We start from the raw sequence: 20,507 nt of genomic DNA, 5'->3' as shown, positions 1-20,507 counted from the left end.
ACAATTGACATACAAAATAGTAAGAATTTAAAATGTACATTGTAGTAGTTTGACTCCTATGCTTTATGAAAGGATTCCCCCATCTAGTTAATTAACTCACCAATTACCTCAATTTTTATTTGTTTGTTTGTTTATGTGCTGAGAGCATTTAAGTTCTCTTCCAGTAAATTTCAGTTATACGATACTATACAATACAGGGTTGACTACAGTCACCATGTTTTTCATTAGTTCCTCAGACATAATTTATCCTACAGCTGAAAGTTTGTAGCCTTTTACAACCTCTTCTCAGAATCCCTAGCCACTGCTTTTCTACTTGTTGTTTCTGTGACTTTGATTTTTTCTGGGGCGGGGGGTGGGCGGGAGGGTTCTACAAATAAATGATACCATGCAGTATTTGTCTTTCTCTATCTGCCTAATTTCATGTAGTATAATGCCCTCAAGGCCCAACCATATTGTGGCAAATGGCAGGATTTCATTTTTTTTCATGGCTAAATAATATTCCATTGTAATATTTCGCATCTTCCTTATCCATTTGCTCATTGATGGACACTTGGGTTGTTTCCACATCATAGCTCTTGTGAATAATGTTGCAATAAACACGGGGGAGCAGATATCTCTTTAATAACCTGTCTTGTATATATACCAAGGAAGCATTGGGATCATATGGCAGTTCTCTTTTTCATTTTTTGAGGGACCTCTGTATTTTTTCCATAGTAGTTGCAGCAAATTATATTCCCACCAGAAGTGCAGACATGTTCCTGTTTCTCTTCATCCTATCAACACTTATCTCCTGTCTTTTTGTTGATACACATTCTAACAAGTGTGAAGTGATATTTAGTTTTGGTATCACCCCCCTCCCTGGTGTTTAGTGTTGTTGAGGGATATGCATCCATAGTGCTTTTCAAAGTTTGATGTACTTACAAATCTCCAACGGAATATTTTGAAAATGCTGATTCCTGGCTTTTGTGCAAAGAAATTCTGGTTTAATAGGTTTGGGACAAGTGGCATGGATGATTCTAATTCAGATGGTTAGACAGCCAGCCTTAGAAATACTGCTCTATGGGGTCTTTCAATTGTATCCAATTGTGTAGAGACATGTGTTGGAGTAGGGCATGTTTTTCTTCCCAAACTGCATCTAATGAGACCCAGAAGCATTAGCTTCAGTCTGTTCTGTGGTGTTGCATTGGCTTTTGTTAACACAACTCCTGAATCCTTCTTTTTTCTTTCTCTTCTGTAGACCTATTGCTTATACCACAGACCTTAGCTTACAGTATTTTGAGTATCACTGTTCACTATCTTGGAAATCCCCAGTGATCTGAAGTGTACTTAAAGTATTTGAGTAAAAATTTATTTTTTTAAAGATTCTATTTATTTATTCATGAGAGACCCACAGAGAGAGGCAAAGACAGGCAGAGGGAGAAGCAGGCTCCCCATGGGGAGCCTGATGCAGGCCTCAACCCCAGGACCCTGAGATCATGACCTGAGTTGAAGGCAGACGCTCAACCACTGAACCACCGAGGTGCCTTTGAGTAAAATATTTATACCCTAGACTTGCCACTTGCTTGTGACAAACAGATAAGCTCCTTTCTTCAAAAGACACATTACAGTATTCTGGGTTATTCATGCTTTTTCCTGCTTGTAAAGAAAAGACATTTTAATGCACCATAGAAAGTATACAAAAGTTATTTGAAATCTTAAAAAAAAAGTTAAATAATTAATTTCATAGCTTGATCTACCAGTCTGAAAAATAGAGGTGAAATATTTTGACAAATAATTTGGGAATCCCTTAACATATTGTTAAATTAATTTCTGTCTTTTAAGAACAATATTATTTTACTGAACATATCTTATTTCTTAGCAGAGAAAAACCTAAGAAAAGTCCAGTGTTCTTGCTTCAAAGCCTGGGCAGAATTTGGCCTGAAAATGTGAGAGATTTAAAAATACCTACAGAAAATGAGCAAGTGAAAAGAGACGTTATATGAGCTTTAATAGTGTCCTTAAGACAAAAAGAAAATTTCCATGTTTATTTTGTGTTTTACCTGATATAGATATACATTCCTGTAATGTTATACTTTAAAGACAGAATTCAATTTTTAGATTTCCATTGTTTTAAGAAAGTCAGCTGAATGCTATGTATATCAATTCATGACTTTAAGGTAATTTTTTGTCTAAGCAGAACTTCCTATAAAAATTACACATGTTTAAATTAATCAATGTGACTTATGGTTTTTCCATTTATATTTACTCTGAAATTGTGATTTCAAAGGATATTAAATTTTATTTGATTTAGCATCTAGATTGAGAGGCCATATTTCTTTGGTGTGTATCTAGGCAAACTATAGCAATTTTAATGATGACTTATGATTCGAAGAAATCCAAATATCATCACTTAATTTTAATTTTGCTTAGGTGGTATTTAGAAACTTTTTTTCTCTTGACGTCTTTTCACAAGCCTTACTAAAGGAAGATATTCCCAGAGATTTAAGGTGCAAGAAGCATGAAAACAATGTTTTGATACCTCGGTGACACTCTTGGCTGTGGTGTTTGTTTTTGTTTTTAATCTGAGCTGTGTGTTAAAGCAGAGGGAGACACAGCCAGTTTTTGCTGGGTCACTGTTGTTTGGGGATGACGGTATAAATGCATGATGGATGACCTTTGCATCACATAAAAATGTGGTATACATCACAGATATATGAAGGATTTGACTAAATTTGTGGCATTATTAAATAAAGAGCAGGTTGCAGCAGAGCTTTGCTGTGTTTATTCCAGTAAATTTTCTTTACATAACAATGTTAATGATATTCTGCACCAAGTCAGAGGGTGGAGGTGTCCTTTTGGTAGTTTTAGGTGGTAGCTTTTCAAGGGAATGGAACTTTAGATTTGAGCAAAGGGAACAGAACATTTGGAAGGTCTTGAGGGAAAGTGACAAAAGAGTGGGTAGTGGGAGGAATAGCAACACAAAGGAAACTAGAGAAGAGGTGAAGTCCAGGATCAGAGGACTAAAAGGGAATGGAGAGTTCATTTCAGTTGGAAAACCGACACAAGTGATGAGATGGAAATCAAGTCATATGCACAATCAGAAAGAGGTGTATTGGGGGGAAAAATCCAAATTAGAGTAAAAATATGTGAAGTTAGAGATTAATGATGGAGGGCTTTGAATTCTAGATATTAAAACTCAGATTATTGAATAGGTGATATGGTTACCAGAGTTGCTATTGGAAGAATCTGTATATATAACTATGCAAAAAATAGTAAAGTGAATCCAGAGGCAACTTAAGCCCACATTCATGCTTCATAACAATTATTGGGAGGCAGGTGTTACCAGACCACATTGTGGAGCGTGCGCTCTTTAGGTAACTGGGGTCATTTACATTTAGCCTCTTAGTCATTTACATTGCCCGCTTGACACCTCTTGGTATTTGAGTTTGCAACTCCTGTCTTGTCCTGTCCTGAAGAGTTGTAGGATTTGGCACTCATGTCACTTAGTTCTGCAGATGACAAATGATCCTCAAAGGCTGCTTGGGCTCTTAATAAGTGGATAACCAAGTAGGTTATGCATCTCTACCAATGGGCCACCAACCACCCAGTAACAGTAAAATGCGTCATTCACCTTACTGGTTGTTTTGAATGATATACGACAGCTGCCATGAAGTTTTCATGTTATTGACTGACCTTGCCATTCACTGTGTTGGCATGCCAGAGAAATAGCTTGGCATTTCAGATGGGAATATGGGCTCATGATTTGGGAGAGTTTTCTTTAGGATGCCAGCCAGTGAGCTTTTCAAGAGATTCATCATAATATAAGCATTGCTCTGTAATTGAAAGATTTAACTGTATCTCTGCCTGAACACCATCTTTAGAGATTGTGGTTTAATTGGTCCTAGGTAGGTCCCAGGTACCAATATTTTCTTAAGTTCCCTGCATGATTGTCTAGCCAGGTTTGAGAACTATTGATCTAAGTCATTAACACTCAAGTGCATCTTGTTCAGGTGTCTAATGTGAACAAAGTTGGATAGTTGCCTGAACAGGTGACTCTAAGAAGATTCTTGCATCTGAGGAAGGGAGGGGAGGATACCTTGAAGTAGCATAACTAGTTTAGAAAATAAGAACCTATAGGTACTATCAAGAGAAACCAAGCTTGTAGTTAAAGCATGAAACTATCTAAGAATTAACAGGGCAAAAATGGAAGAAGAGAAGCAAGCTGGGTAAGCAAGATTGAGGCCAATGAATAGTTAGGTGTGAAGAATATGTAGGGGAGAGTCTTAGGACTGAGTTCAGCACTAGACTGTGAGTGCAGTTTCACTTATCCAATATTTCTATTGCATGTTGTACAAGCAACAAAGTTATAGGCAGATGGGATGCCACTGGTAATGGCCTGAGCTTTAGAAGACTAAAAGATTGTGTTATTGTAAAGTGTATAGAGCAAGGAATGCACTTATATTTGCTGTATAAATCTTTTAAATATTTATTTGTGCATTTGAGAGCAGGAGAGAGAGAGAGCAAGCAGGGATGAGGGACAGAGAAGGAGAAAGAGTCTTAAGCAGACCCCATGCAGAGTGTGGAACTGAAGTGGACTCAATCCCAGGACCCTGAGATCATGACCTGAGCCACAACCACAAGTCAACCGTCCAACCAACTGCACCACACAGGTGCCCAGGAAAAGTATTTTTAAAGCTTTAAAATTCCTTGTCTCCTCTCAAAGTTCACACAGAATATCAGAAATCAGTAGAACCAATTTCAAATACCTTAAGAATAATCATAGCCACCCTCCAGTTCTCATTCTCTCCCTTAAATTTCTTAACCTGAAACAATATTTAAACAACTGATTTCTCTTTTTCCACCTTATGTTTTACTTTTAAATCAATGTTTTAAAAATCTCTAGTACTGCTAAGCCATTCCTCTTCCTTCTGGAGGAGCAGCTGTAGCTTTGGAATCAGACTGGGTTTAAGTCCCGGTTCCATCATTCACTGAATGCATGAGCTTGATCAGATTACTTTGGTTCTCCCAGTTTCAGTGTTATCATCTTTAAAATGGGACTGGATCATCTGTTTCTTATGGGTCTTGTGATTATCAGAGGAAATAAGTCACTCCATGCCTACGTATAGCAGCTACTCAAAGACACTAACATTTGCTTTGTCCTGATAGGGAAGATGAATAGAAATGCCTTAATGTTACATGGGGACTTAACTCACAGGGAAAAGCTAACTCTTCTGGAAGATATACATCAGTAGCAGTCAGTTTTGATTTAAACCTTTTCCCATAAATTTTACCTAGTTCTTGTATCCCTGAGAGTTAAGTAGCTAAAGTTGGCATGGATTGTGAGATGGATTATGCCCAACTTTGTTTCACAATCTTTACACCCACCAGTTGTGAGATGTAGGTAGCATTTACTTGGAGGAATGCAAAACTATTGGAAAATCACAGCCTTGACACCACACGAACATATGCATTATTTCTTACAGTAGTTTAAAATGCCAGTGCATGGTTTTTTTGTTTTTACCTGAGATTTTAAGATAGCTTTAAAATTTTGAAAAGGTATTAAATCAATTTTGTTTCTCAGGCAGCAGATGCAAAAGAGTTTTTGTTTGTTCTCCTTCTGATTAATGGAATTGGCTGGAGTTGGCAATGAGTGTCAGAGTTGCTATGTTTTAAACAGTGCATCTATGGTTACTTTAATTTCTTTATGTTGAAGATGTCCTTTTCACATTTCGAGGTACCGATGATGGTATCATATTATTCATGTAACCTAGAGTTCAAAATAGAGTAGAAACAATTTATTGTTTGTTCATTTGTTTGTAAAGTCAACTGATAGTTATTAATTATTTTGGCCAGCCTTTATGCTTCTAAGTACTTAGGTACTGATGGTGGTTTCAAAAGCTTCAAGATACTGTAGCCCAGATACTGTTTTCAAAAATCCCTTAGTCCAGCAAACAACAAAAACAAGCAAAAAATATTTGTATGGAAGCAGCAACATATAGGAAAAAGAAGATGATTGTAGTGTCAGGCAAATCTGGCTTAAATAGTTAAATACTCTTCCATGTACATATTGGCTGATGTACTTGGACAAAGAATAAGCCTCAACACATAATAATGCTTCCCTTACAGGATACAAATGAGGATGATCAGTAATGGATGCCTAGGGCCTAGAATAGTGGCACACAAGGTAAAAGGGAATCGCTGTCCTTAGACCTATCTTACTAGGCTCTTGGTTTGTCTACCTATTGGGAGGACTAATACTACATAACGCAGTAATGCTGTTGGTTAGGCAAAATAGACAGTATTATGGTTATCCACATTTTACAGTATAGATGCCAGGATTTAGTGTAGTAAAAAAAATATTGTGCGAAGCTACATAGTTTCTAAATGACATTGCCTAGATTCAAACAAAGCCCTTTCTTCAGACTTTAAACCTGAAACCCGTGTGTTTTGACTCTTCCCGCGCACTATCCTGCTGGTCAGATCTTTAAAAGGTTTCTTATTAGTGACTCAGATGTATAATTTGGGGACATATGATAGGAAATATTTCAGGAATACACAATACTTATTATCCCAAACACTTTTACAAAGAAAAAAACACAACATAAAGTAGGAATGAGGGTCCCATACTTGAAAATTAAATATTTAAAGCCAAGTTTGTTGAGTAACTGCCTGATACATTTTTGACAACTGATGTGTATTTACTCAGCAAAGTGGCAAGAATGACCACCAGAGATGTCCATTTAGATGAGCTCTGAGGAGTTTCTTCAGGAAACTCATTCTGAAGGTAGAAAGATCCCTGAACTGAGATTGACATGCCAACAAAGACTTAGCTATCTGTGATGGGATTTAAGGAATTATAAATATGCAAAAGTGTGTATTATTTGCATTTGTCTCCCTTGAACTGATGGCCCAAGCAGGAGTATAAAGTCAAAAACTTGAAGAACGATTTCAGGAAGAATTTTTCAAGCCCTAATATGTGTTGGGGCAGAGGTGGAGGATGGGAAGCAGGTAGCAGTGCTTGGGACCCTTCTAACAGTGCATATCTCAAAAGCAAGAGGCAACTTCCATTTCTACCCTTTCATCTCAGGCAGGTTCCACCAAATTAGTGACAATACCCAGTGAGTATGAAAGGAGGCTCAAGACCAGAAGCTCTGAGACCAGACAGAAGTAATGCTCAGCATAAACATTATTGCTGTGAGCATGTGATGAACAACACTTGTATATTCTCAGGAATATTTGATAGGAAGACTTTGAAGTAAGGGGTTTAACTTGTGAAGAGAAGAATCATCAAATTTGGGTGTTACAGAAAATGTACATCCATCTGAATTCCCAGGTTATGTTCTCTGGGAATATTTGAGTTACATATATGATAGACATTGTTGCAAAAACAATTCCATGTATTGCAACCACTTTAATATCTGGATATATTGCACGTGCTGTAATGTTTTTTTCATCTGGTTGTAATAGATTGTATGCAGCAAATCATCTTGGGCTATAACTAAGCTACCTTGTTCTTAATATTAACACATTGTTTCTTCCCCATGGAAATCTTCTACCTATAGCACCTCCTTTCACCCCAGTAGTCACCTGTCCAAATCTTACCATTCTATGAGGCTCAGTTATTAAATGCATCCTTTGTCATAAAACTTATAATTATCCAATCTGATGAAGACAGCATGGGAGAGTGGGAAAGAAAAGCCATCTTGGAGTAGTGAGATCAGGGTATGATTTGAATTTCGCTCATAGACTAGAAGTCAATTGATCTCTCCAGCCTTTGCTTTCCTTGGTGTAAAGTGAAAGAGGAGGATCAACCTTCACAATGTTGTTGAGAAAGTCAAGTGAGATGGTTTTATAGAAAAAGTCTTCAGTTTGGAAATCATAGTATAATGGAAGGTTGGCAGCTAATGGAAAGAATATAGGATTTTTATGTCAGACAAAGAATAGTTATAAATTTTTAAATACTTATAACCTTCAATTACTTAACATTTTTGAATCTAAGTTTTTTCATATGTAAACTAAAGACTAACATAATAGTTCCCACCTTATAAAGGTGGTGGAAAAGTATAAATGAGATAATATATTTCAAACAAATGACCCGTAGAGATACTCAAGAAATGTTAGTTTTATCCTTTTTGAAGGAATCTGTACTTTTATTAAAAAGATTCTGTCTTTTGATACTAATTGTCTTTTATTTGAGCTACTCATGTGCTTTTCTTACCACTTCTGTCCAACCAAGATATTTTGGAAAAGAAGTCTATCCTTTATTAGTGTTTGCAGCTTTAACATTGTAGAGCTTAATAAAACTCAGTAAGTGACTAAATGAGAGAATACATAAGAAAGCTAAGTTCTTTGCCTGAGAGACTTTAAAACACTGGAGGACCAAAAAAAAAAAACAAAAAAAAACAAAAAAACAAAAAAACAAAACCAAAAAACAAAACAAACAAACAAACAAAAAACTGGAGGACCATCAGGGCAGTTGTTGAGAGAGTTGGAAGAGGTGATGTAGCAACTAAAAGTAAAGTGCAGAAGCACTGAAGTGGAAGCCACAGAATGATTGTGGGACTCATTTTGCTGCTGGGAGGAGTACATGTAACACACGGGAAGACCAAGGGCAAAGAACAACTTGTGCTTTCTGAGCCAAAAAATTGATTGCATTGAGTACATTCATGTGAAAGTCTGGGTTTCCCAGGGATTAAAGTGTGTGCATAACAACAAAACAAACTCTTCAACAATCTAAATGTCTGCTTCTCTTTCCTTATGGGCTACTTCTCTTCAGTATATTTGAAAACAAAGAAGACTAAGGTATTTGCATGGCTAATTCGTCCCAGAGGGACTTATGTCAGCATCATGTACTTCTGCACACTGCTCCACTTTTGGGGTAGACCAGCAGGTTGGTGGCTGTCTGGGCATAATTCCTTTTGAAGAAGACTGGATTCTAAGATTTAGCCTCAACAAAAGAGCAAATGTAGGGCTATTACCTCTTCTTTCTATTGACCCTGTCCTTTTATTTTTCACAGTACTTTAATCCAGGGAACATGTGATTAGTTTATCAGAGATTCCAAAACTTGGGATAACCAAAGTAATTTCCATGTAGAAGAGAAAATTGAAAAAAAAAAAAAAGAAGAAGAACATTGATAAGTGTATGTTAAATATTTTCCCTCCATAATTCATGGGAAAGAGAACCAAGAAACTAAATTCTCAAGGTTCATCATTTATCCTTTTAGGATTCACTTCAAAGTTGTCTTCTTCATTCACATGTCTGGTGCCTCTGTACTCCTTATTCTCTCTCTTTCTACATGCAGTTCATTTTCTGGGACTTGCCATGTGGCTTCCTTAGGCTTCTGTACAGTATGTCAGTCTCAGGTTATTCAGCTGCTTTCCCCAGAGCTAGGGTCTAAGGGAAAGGAAGTAGAAACTACTATCTCTTAAGACTTTGACTAGGACACTGATATGACTTTTGCTGTATACCATTGGCCATATAAGTCACAGGGTCTTCCCAGAAGCCAAGATAAGGAATTATAGACCTCATTTCTGGATGTAAGGAGGCTCAAGAAGATAGGGGTCTTTTAAATTCACACATATACCATTTTATCTTCTGGGAATTTTTTTTGTATATTTTTTTATTGGAGTTCGATGTGCCAACATACAGTATAACACCTAGTGCTCATCCCATCAAGTGCCCTCCTCAGTGCCCGTCACCCAGTCACCCCCACCCCCCACCCGCCTCCCCTTCCACTACCCCTCGTTCGTTTCCCAGAGTTAGGAGTCTCTCATGTTCCTTCACCCTCTCTGATATTTCCAACTAATTTTCTCTCTTTTCCCCTATAATGCCTCTCACTATTTTTTATACTCCCCGAATAAATGAAACCATATAATGTTTGTCCTTCTGGGAATTTAAAACTAAAGACCACCTAGAAGGTTCCTCCATCCCCACGCCTCTCATCTCTGGCTTTCTGAAAGTATATTTTATCAAGTTTGAGTGATTCATTCAGATCAGGTCATGAATTATAAACTTATCTTTTAATCCTTCTGATTGCCCAGTAGGTAAATATTTATACAGAAATATACACATACTTCTCCAAGGCATACATTAATTCCCTGAGACAATACAATTTAAAATTATAAGGAGGAAGAAATATTTTCCTGACATTCTCTGTAATTGACGAGGGTCTTTTTTCAGAACAGAATTATTTTATATTTTCGTGTGAAATGACTTTTTTACTTATCCCATCTTTTCCATTTTTACCTGTCTCTATGTATTATGTTCTTTTAGTTTAAGAATAAGAAATTTGGCTTTTGCTAAACCAAATATATGTTAATACCTTAACCCTTAGAAAAAAAGAAGAAGAAATGGAATAAAAATTTAGGAATTTCTATAACAGATTTAATTAGATAACCATCTAAAGGCTCTCCTGTGTCTGTGTTTTGGGAAGAGAAGGCATAATTTTGTCATTTTGATCATATAAAGCTTATTTTTTATATTAACATCTTCCATTTGGTACAAGTGAATTAATGTATGTGTTGAAATATCAAGTGGCTTTAGAGTTCAGAAACTTTGCGAATATCTGGCCCAGTGTTTTTCAAACTTAAAAAAAAATCAGCCTATTTGCCCTCCCCCATTTATATTTCAACTGAATAAAATTGACTTCAAATATAGATAATGTACAAAAATAGAGCTACTATTGCTTAAAGAAATTAGGGGTTGTGGTACCCCAGCCATCATTCTTCCCCTGCACTGTCCCTTTTTCTTTCTCAGGAGTAGCTGCTGAGGAACTTTCAATAAAACCTAAACTTTAGAAAAACATATCCCACTCCTCATAATGTGAAAGATCTGAGGCCCAATTTTATTAAATACCTGCTCGAACCTAGCTGATTATAAGTGCTGATCGCTAACACATATTGAGTAATGGATTAACCTAAAGTAGGCACTTTTCTTAGCACTTGGCATGGCTTAAAGCATCCAACCCTCCACATCAATTCCATCAGTTCCTAGATGCTCATTATCCCCAGATGAGGTCAGAAAGCTTATGTGATCAGAAGCAAATAAGACTGGAATTCAGGTCTTTGTAACTCTCAGGGCAGTGTTCTTGATGCTCTATAATACTGCCTCTTACACCTCAAAACACCTTCATTTTATGATTATAACTGAACTTTGGAAACGACAAAATCATGTAATTAATCATTACTACTCTGTTTACGTCAGTGCTTTCCAGGGACCTATAAAGTCAAAATTGTGACATTCTCACCTGCCCCATAGTATTTAACTAAAGTTCTGGGTTGCTGTGCGCCTCCTGTACCATAGACGTTGTCTCAAATTTTGTCATCCACAGGTAGTTTGGGGGTGTGAAAACTTCTGAGACCTGCAGGGAACAATGGTGGAGAGGAATTGGAAAGGCCAATCCAATGTGTATGTGCAGAATTAGACCTGTGAGAACTAGGAAAAGTCCTATCTTTTCTTTATCTTTCTATTTCTCTAGGGCAGATACTCTGCCTACAACTATATCTTGATGTTCCCCATGTATATTGCAGGCCTTGAATACATATTCGTTGAATTAGCGGACAAATTGGCAGCATTATCTCTTTCTCTAATTAACCAAGTGACCTAATGCCAAACAGCTCTCTCCATTCCTCCCTCCCCAGCCTGTCTTGCTATTAATGGCACAAGGGCCAGCTGCAGAGTGATGGAGACAGCTGTCTGCAAATTACTGGTAAGGGGTAGAGAAGAGGCCCAGGATGTCTGAATGACCTATCAATTGGATAATCCACTTGTGGTTAATTGAGAACAAGATTCAATTAACACATTTGTACACTGTTCATCTGAAAAATTCCAAGAAATGTAAAATCGTGACGAGAGTATGCTACTCTGATGCATGGTGCACGAATATGTTCCTAAGTGAGTGAAGTTACTTAATTTGGGTTAATATGAGTGAGTGATTGACTTTCTTATCTGAAGTCAGATGGGTAGCAGGAAGAAGATGGTATTTGAAAGGCTAAGCTGAGTGAAGCCATGAAGTTTATCCAAACTTAATTTAAAACAGAAGGTTCAGATCTTGTGAATTCTGACACATACATATATGGAAAGAAGGAAACACACTTTTAAATACCACTATTTTAGGTAGCATAAAGTCTTTAGCTCAAACTTTTAAAACCCAATATAGTCGGATGTACAAATGATGGTTCTATCTCCTGGGATGGCCTATAAAAGTGCATATTTGTTCAACATTTTAAGATCCTCAAATTGAAAGTGCTGTGTAAATACTGGGCCAGATTAGCTCGCCATGTGTCTCCCTGTGTGCACAGAGCTTTCACTGACTTCAACGGGTGCAATGTGGTGGGAGAATCTGGCTCATTATTAGTTTTCCTATTTTGATTTGATCAACTGTTGTCAATTACAGACATTGGTAATTACCCACAGAGAAGGAGAGGAGGGAGGAAAAAAAACTTGCTATCATAATATTTATCTTATCAGTTATGGTATTTTCCTATATTGAAAAAAATATTGTGGTGAATTGTGTAACACAGCAAGTACTGATTTTACAGTGCCCTTGACTTGAGTGTATTTTTATACAGATTTTTCATTTTTTCGATCAAAAGCCACATGATTATACAGTAATGCTGCTTCACGTATCACTGTGCCCTGCTAATCCTCCTTCTCACCCCACCGCCTGCGCAGTATTGCCCCTTAGATTCTCTACCCACTACCAACTTCATAACCCGGGCCTCCGCTGCCCAAAACGCTTTCTGTGATGGAAATGCTTTATATCTGCACTGCCCAATGTAGTAAACAATAGCCACATGTGGCTATTAAACACTTGAAGTGTGGCTGGTATAATTAGGGAACTGAATTTTTAATTTAATTTAAAATTAAATACACACATAGCTAGGGGTTACCATATTTGGTACAGTCCAAATGCTTATGCCTTAATTACTGTGATAGCCTGTTGACTGCTACTCTCATCGGCAGGACGTTTGTCGTCTTGTATGATACCAGACTCATCATCTTTAAATTCTTCTTTCATTAGGACGTTCCCTACTTAGAAACTTAGGTTGGTTTCATGCAGCCTATCTATGATAGTAATCTATATAATAAAGTATACCCTAAACCTGGCTGCTCCTCAGAACCATGTGGGGATACAACTTAGAGTATGTGATCCCTTAGGTCCAAGGCGGAACTGATTCAGATCTAGCCAATTTGAGCAATTAGTAGTCTATTTTTTCTACCTTTTTGTATATCTACTGTTTCTATCTACATAAAGTCATAAACACGTCTTACCTAAATCCTGCAATACTCTTGTAACATTTATTCCTATCTCTCTCTTTTTTTCTTTTTGCCATTCCTTCCCTCTCCCACCCACAGTCTATTCTCCAAATAATAGTTGCAGTGATATTCTCAAAATTCACAATAGGTTACTCTGACAGTTCAAACCTTCCAAAGCATCTCCATTGTATAGAATAAAATGAATTTTTTTCCATGCTCATTACAAGCCTACATGGCATGCTTCCTACCTACCATTTAAATCTCATTATTTTAAAAACACTTTCCTTGTTTACTACTTCCACGCTCCTTCCTTGAATACATTAAATATCTTTTCATCTTAAATTCTTTGGCTGGTTGCTTTCTCTGCTTGTTCCATTCTTCCTGGTATCTTCAAAAGGGCAACCCCTTCTCATCCTTCACCTCTCAGTTCACATATCACCCCAGAAAGATATTCCTTGTCTGCATTATGTACTCTTTCTATCCCATGTTAGTCATTTTCTGTACACATCTTTTTAATGTCCACAGGTACTTATTATTATCTGATATTATGTTTTATTAGTTTATATGTCTCTTACTCATCTCCTACTGCTAGGAAATAGGTTCCCTAAGAGTGGGGATTTTACCTTTCTTGTTTTGATGCTCAGATTTTTAAAATAACAATTGCCTTTTTTGTTCACATGTTCTTAACCTTGTCGAACACAGTGGCTTATAAAATGGTGTTTTGAGACCAGCAACGTCAGCCTTATCTGGAAACATGTTTGAAAAGCAATTCTGTGGTTCCTACCCCAGATCTGCTGAATCAGAAACTCTGGGGGTCCAATCCTGTAATCTGTACTTTAGCTAGAACTCCTGGTGATTTTCATGAAGCTGAAGTTTGTGAATGACCACTCTACAAACATTCAGTGTCATAAAATTCGGCAATTTTTCTATCATTATCTATTTCTTAATAAGTTAATTTTCTTTTTTAGAGTAGCTATTTGAAGATACACTCTGTGAAGTATTTCCTTTATTTATTTGACTAGGATATGTCAGATCCTATTATATGCAGCCAAAGAATCATCAGAAGCATATTTCCTTTGTTGAACTCATGGTGCCCCCCACCCCACACACATAACTGCAATTCTTTTCTGGTCCACTTTTTACATGTGCTTGTTATAGTATGTTAAGAGTTCCCGAGAATATTTTTTAACTTACAGTTTTATTATTTGTTTCTATAGACATTACATTGTGGTCTAAAAATGTGAAATGTATGGCTTCTGCTGGTTCACATTTTTTTTAAAGATTTTATGTATTTGAGAGAGAGAGAGAGAGAGGCAGAGACACAGGCAGAGGGAGAAGCAGGCTCCATGCAGGGAGCCTGATGTGGGACTCGATCCAGGGCTCCAGGATCACGCCCTGGGCTGAAGGCAGTGCTAACCTGCTAAGCCACCAGGGCTGCCCTGGTTCACATTTGTTGAGAATCAGAGCTCAAAAAATAATAGGAATGATTGCCTGTGATTTTAGTCACCTTTGAGGCATCTTGATGGAGTTAGCTAACTGTGAGACAAGAGAAAGGTAATCATCCTAGTTTCTCTACCATGCTCCTAGTTGGCCACACATAGTAAAGAGAAACCAGAGAAATTATTCAGGTAAGTGGCTTTGATTCTAAAAAAAATGATAGAAGGAAAAATCTGGAAGAGAGACAATACAAAGTACAATCTATTATTATGCCTCTTTACACACATTGCTTTCCCTTTTAATACTTGGTTTTGGATCAGTTAGGATTTTGCACTGGCATATAACAGATTATCTAATTGAAACCAGCTTAAACCAAAGAAAGATTTATTGGCTCATTTACATGAAAAGCCCAGGGATATCCAGTTTCAGGCATTACTTGATACAATGACTCCAGTGGGGTTAGCTCTCAAACTTCCTATCTCTTGGTTCTGCTTTCCTCCATGTTAACTTAATTTCTGGACTTCATATAGTGGCAAGATGAGTGCTCTTTGTTCCTGGTCTAATTTTCCCTTAATTTAAGATCAACGGAGAAGAGATGTTTGCTCTTTCCAAAGTTAAAATAAAAATCCTTGTCCTTACTCTAATTGGCTTAAGTTCTGCCATGAGTCTACTTCTGAAGTACACATTATGGGTAAGAGTATACCATGTATTTAATTGCCTGAGAATAAAAAAAAAAGTACCCATACCTGGTCGAGGGATTAGAATCTGTTTTACTAAGCCAAATTTTTTAATTAGGGGGAAAGAGTGATATTCAAGAGGAATTTTGGAGAATTAGTATCAAATGAATAGACAATAGATTTTGGTAATCCAAAATAAATATTTAAATGCATAAAATTAATAAATAAATATATATATATATCCTTCAAAGTTTGGGCATACAATTCTAAATTCAAAATTGTTTTTTCTTAGAACTTTGATGTTACTCCTTTGTCTTCACTCACAGGACTGGCAATGAGAAGTCTGATGTTACCTTGATTTTTATTGCTTCAATTGTAAGAGTGAATATCATATCTAGAGCACTGTAGCATGTTTTTCTTCATCCAAGGTCCTACTGTACACTTGATAGATCCTTTCAGATTGATTGAAGATATGTCTCTTTTTAAGCTCAGGGAATTTTTCTATATCACTTAATTGACTATTTCCTTTCTTCTGTTTCTTCTTTCCACTTTTTTCAATAATTCAATATGATTAGTTCAAGTGCTTAAATATATTAAATTTCTGAATTTATGCTTCATTTCTCTAAACTTTTCTGCCACAATTTCTATATTATTCTATGTTTGTGCAATATTTTGGAAGTATAGCACAATGAAATTTTCCCACTTAATATATTTATTCTTCAGCTGTGGCTTTTCTGTCATTCTACAGATGTCATCTATGGAGGGGTTTATTTTATTTTATTTTTGGCAGTCACATTTTGGCAATCACATTCTTCATTTCCAGAGTATAAAATTGGTTACTTTTTAAAAGTAGCATTAGTATTCTATAATTAGTATTCTTTGGATTTTACAATTAGGAAGAGATAATTGCTCCCACCCTAGCAACTAAAGCCAGATAATCTATAGAATCATGGTTTTTGTTCGGTTTTGCTTTAATCACAATGGAGTGAGAATGTAAAGAAAAGTAAATAAGTGAAATTTCGTAAAGTGAATATTCCTTGGCAGAGTAGAGAAGGATGGTTTCTTTCAGCCTTACTGAAACTGTAGGAGAGAATACTGTGATAGATGGGTGTAAGAAACTGGCTAAAGTTTTAGGTAACTATTATTAGTCATGTGTGGGCTTGAATTATGGATAATAACTATCCACAGCCATAGATGAATCTGTACTGTTCTACTGACTTTTTTTCTATGAACCTTCAATAAGTGTGTAGGTCATACAGTGAAGGCTGGAGGCAGGGCACATTTGAGGCATATGGAAGCTTTACCAAGTGCACACAGTGGCCTCTCGGAGGGTGGGTGTAAAACAACTGAGCTGAGACAAATCTCTCCAAAGTAATTCACATCTTTACTAAAGGCTGAAAACTGGGAGGAGGGCAGTAGAGCTGAGAGCTCTCACAAAATATAAAGAGAGACCTCTCCTGGTTTGAAATGTTTACACCTAAGCAATAAAGACAAACAGGACACCCATCAAGCTTATCAATAATGACTAACAGAAGCAGGGACATGCTTTATTATATTGGGAGTAAATCTTAGTTCTTTAATTTCTACTCTTCTTTATTTTTATCATAAAATGGTTTGTATAAATCAAAAGCTATAAGATGCACAAAGAAGTAGAAACATGTGACCCATGAAAGAGAGGAAATAGTCAATAGCAGCATGCCCAGAGATAGACCAGCTATTGTAATGATTAGACAGAAACGTTAAGCTATGCGTGTAGATATTACAGTCCAGTGAAAAATTTGAACATCCTGTGATAAGGGATGAGTGATTTATTTCACAAGGGAATAAAGGTATAAAAATAAATATACATACTTCTCAGAAATGAAGCATACACTGAGGGATTAACAGTAGGTTGAACACAAAAGAGAAAAGATTCAGTGAATTTAAAGATAGATCACTAGAAAATTTCCAAATAAACATTAAAAACATAAAAAAACAGAGCATCTGGTACCTGTATTTGGAATCCCAGAAATATGTACTTAGAGTCCCAGAAGGGGAGATTAATAATGGGGCAGAAGAAATATTTTAAGATATAATGGCTAAGAATTTTCCATAATTAATAAAAGACCAACTTGGAGATCTGAGAAGTTTAACAAATCCCAAGCATAATAAAAACAGAGAAAACCATATGTAGTCTCACTATAGTCAAACTGCTGAAAACCAAACATAAAAGGGAAATTTAAAGAGCAGCTAGAGAAGAAAAAATATATATACAGTAGAGAAATGATACCAATGACAGCTGGTTTCTTATCATAAACAATGGAGACCAAAATAAAATGAAATAACATGCTTAAAGTGTTAAAAAAATAACTGTCAGCACAAAATTCTACATTCAGCAGAAATATCCTTCAAAAATGAAGATGGGAGAAATAGATTTTTCAGATAGACAAAAGCTGAAAGAAGTCTCTCCACAGATATTTTCTATAAGAAATAGTAAAGAAAAGTTGTTCTAGCTGTAAGGAAATGATGTGAGAATGGAAGCCCATATAAATGTGGGAGGAAATGAAAAGTATGGAAATGGTAAATATGTGGCTAAATAAAAAATGTAGTTTTGCTTTTTTTAAATTCTTGCATATTTTAATTTACTTTATTATGGATTAAGGCAAATAATAACTTTTAGAATACATAGCACATGTAAAAGTAAAATATATGACAGAAAGAAATTCAAAGTGGGAAGCAATAATAATACTGTAATGTTTTTACATTTCTTTATATTATTTGAAAGCTGATTATGAAAAGATAAATATATTGTCATTAAAGCAACATTGAAAAAGTAGTACAAAGAAGTATAGCTTAAAAGTCAATAAAGGAGATAAAAAAATGTTTTTAAAAATGCTGATTCATCAGAAAAAGGGAAGAAAGGAAATACAATGGAAGAAATATCAGATGATACAAATATAAAATAAATATGATAAAAGGCACAAAACTATCGATAATTATGCCCCATGCAAATAAGACAAATTCTGTCAGACTTTTTAAGGTGAGATCAACTCTATGCTGTGTATAAGAAATACACTTTATGTATAAAGGTACCTTCACAGTGAAAGTCAAGTATTTGAAAAGTACACCAAAAATAGGAAAGCTCAGATAAAGGAAACTACAAGATAGAGTGTCTTAATAGAAATAAAGGTAAAACATTTATAGCAGGGTCAGTTTTATCAAGAAGACATAATAATCCTAAATGTGTATTATAAACCTAATAACAGAACTTTAACATTGTGATATTGTGGCATACGGTAAGAAATATGTGGTCTTCTTTGCTATTTCCGCCAGAGAGCTCCTAAAACACTTTAAATTTCCTAAGTGAAAAAAGCAATGGGAGTGTCTTGTGTTAAAATATTTGGCTTTTTGTCCTAAAATAGCTCCAAAGGGGCACCTAGTTGGCTCAGTTGGTTAAGAGTCTGCTGTTGACTGGGGTTGTGATCCCAGGGTTCTGGGATCCAGCTTCACAGCCAGTTTCCTGCTCAGCAGGGAACCTGCTTCTCCCTCTCCCTCTGCTGCTTCTCCTACTTTTGTGCACACACACTCTCTCTCTCTCTCTCTCTCTCTCTCTCCCCCCCTCTCTCAAATAAATAAAAAACCTCTTTAAAATAAAATAGCTCCATAGAGATAAAAGCATCATCTTGTTATTCATAATAAACTGCTTTCAATCACACTTGAGTTTATGTTAATGGGGTGACTTTTGGAAAGAGTCTAAGGATGAGGGCTCATTGCCACAGGAACCAACCATGATTAAGGGGTTGAAACTTTCAGTCCCACCCCTCAATATCTGAGAAAAGGAGAGGACTTGGAGCTTAAATCAATTGCCAATAGCTAATGATTTAATCAGTTGTCTCTATTTATTAAAGCTTTCATAAAAAAAACAAAACAATGGTGTTGTTTCACTCCCATCAAACCTTCCAGGTTGATGAACACATGGAAGTGCTGAGAGAGTAGTGCATCTGGAGAGGGCATATAATCTCTATCCACTTCCCATATACCTTGCCTTATACATTTCTCCCATCTGACTGTCCCTGAGTTATGTTTTTTTATAATAGGTAACCTGGTAAGTAAAATATTTCCCTGACTTCTTTGTGCCACTCTAGAAAATTATACAATAAAAGATATGAGAGCCTCTGATTTACAGCTTATCCTTCAGAAGCATTGGTAAAAAGAGATTTATGCTTGGCATTGAAGCCAAAGAGAAGCAGTCTTGTGGGACTGACTCTTAACCTGTGGGATCTGACACTATCTCCAGGTAAATAGTGTCAGTATTGGATTAAATTGTAGGGTATCTAGCTCTTGTGTGAGAATTACTCAGTGTGTGGAACTCCCACTTACACATTTGGGGACCAGAGGTATCAGAATTAAAGTGTTTTGTAAGTAGTGAGTAGAGTGTCAGTGTAAAGGAGAAACAGGAGCAGTATTTTCCCTCCTACCTTCAGGTCACCAAACATGATAAAAGTAAAAAAGACAAATAGAACAAATCTATATAATTAGAGATTTTAACACCTCTTTATCAGTAATAGCCAGAATGAGCATTAAAATTTTTTTAAAATAAGTTTATATATTATAAACCATTTCAACCAATTTGATTAATATTTGTATAGTATCATAGCCAACAATTTGATTACCCATTCTTTACAATTGCAAATGTAACATTCACTAAGATTGAACATATGCTGAGTTACAAAACAAGTTTTAATATGTATTAGAGGATTAAAATCATATTTAGTTATTTTTTGACCAATACAAAGCTAAGTTAGGTATCAGTAATGGTGAATTATCTGAAAATGCCAAATAACTTCAATTTAGAAAGTTTACATTCAAATAATTTATGAATTAAAGAAGAAAATATAGTGGGATATAGAAAATATTTCAAACTGACTTATAATGAAAATCCAACACAAAAATTTGCGGGATGCTGCTACTGTTAAACCAAACTTAAATATTTATAGATTTAAATGTTCTAAAGGAATAAAGGTATAAAGTTAACATTTACAACACTCAACCTTACAACACTAAACAAACAAACCCCAAACCCAGAGTAAGTAGAAAAAGGCAGTATAAAAAATAAGAGCAGAAATTATTGAAATAGGACAAATTTGGTTCTTTGTAGTCATTAATAGAATTGATAA

The 20,507-nt window shown here is 35.9% G+C and overlaps 1 long non-coding RNA gene across 1 annotated transcript in view; it reads right to left on the bottom strand.

Moving 5' to 3' along the window:
- Positions 1-5,485: 5,485 nt before the first annotated feature.
- Positions 5,486-20,507, bottom strand: part of LOC144291828 (uncharacterized) — a 196,386-nt gene continuing 181,364 nt past the window's right edge. Inside the window, exons 5-7 of the long non-coding RNA XR_013359397.1 lie at positions 11,226-11,339; positions 7,582-7,880; positions 5,486-5,746 (exon numbers count right to left, since the gene is read on the bottom strand). This is a non-coding gene — a long non-coding RNA (uncharacterized LOC144291828). The remainder of the gene's footprint in view (positions 5,747-7,581; positions 7,881-11,225; positions 11,340-20,507) is intronic.

The sequence above is a fragment of the Canis aureus genome, chromosome 20 (assembly GCF_053574225.1).
Source record: "Canis aureus isolate CA01 chromosome 20, VMU_Caureus_v.1.0, whole genome shotgun sequence".
Lineage (NCBI taxonomy): Eukaryota > Metazoa > Chordata > Mammalia > Carnivora > Canidae > Canis > Canis aureus.
The sequence above is the reverse complement of the archived record's forward strand: the minus strand, read 5'-3'. Positions and strand labels throughout refer to the sequence as shown.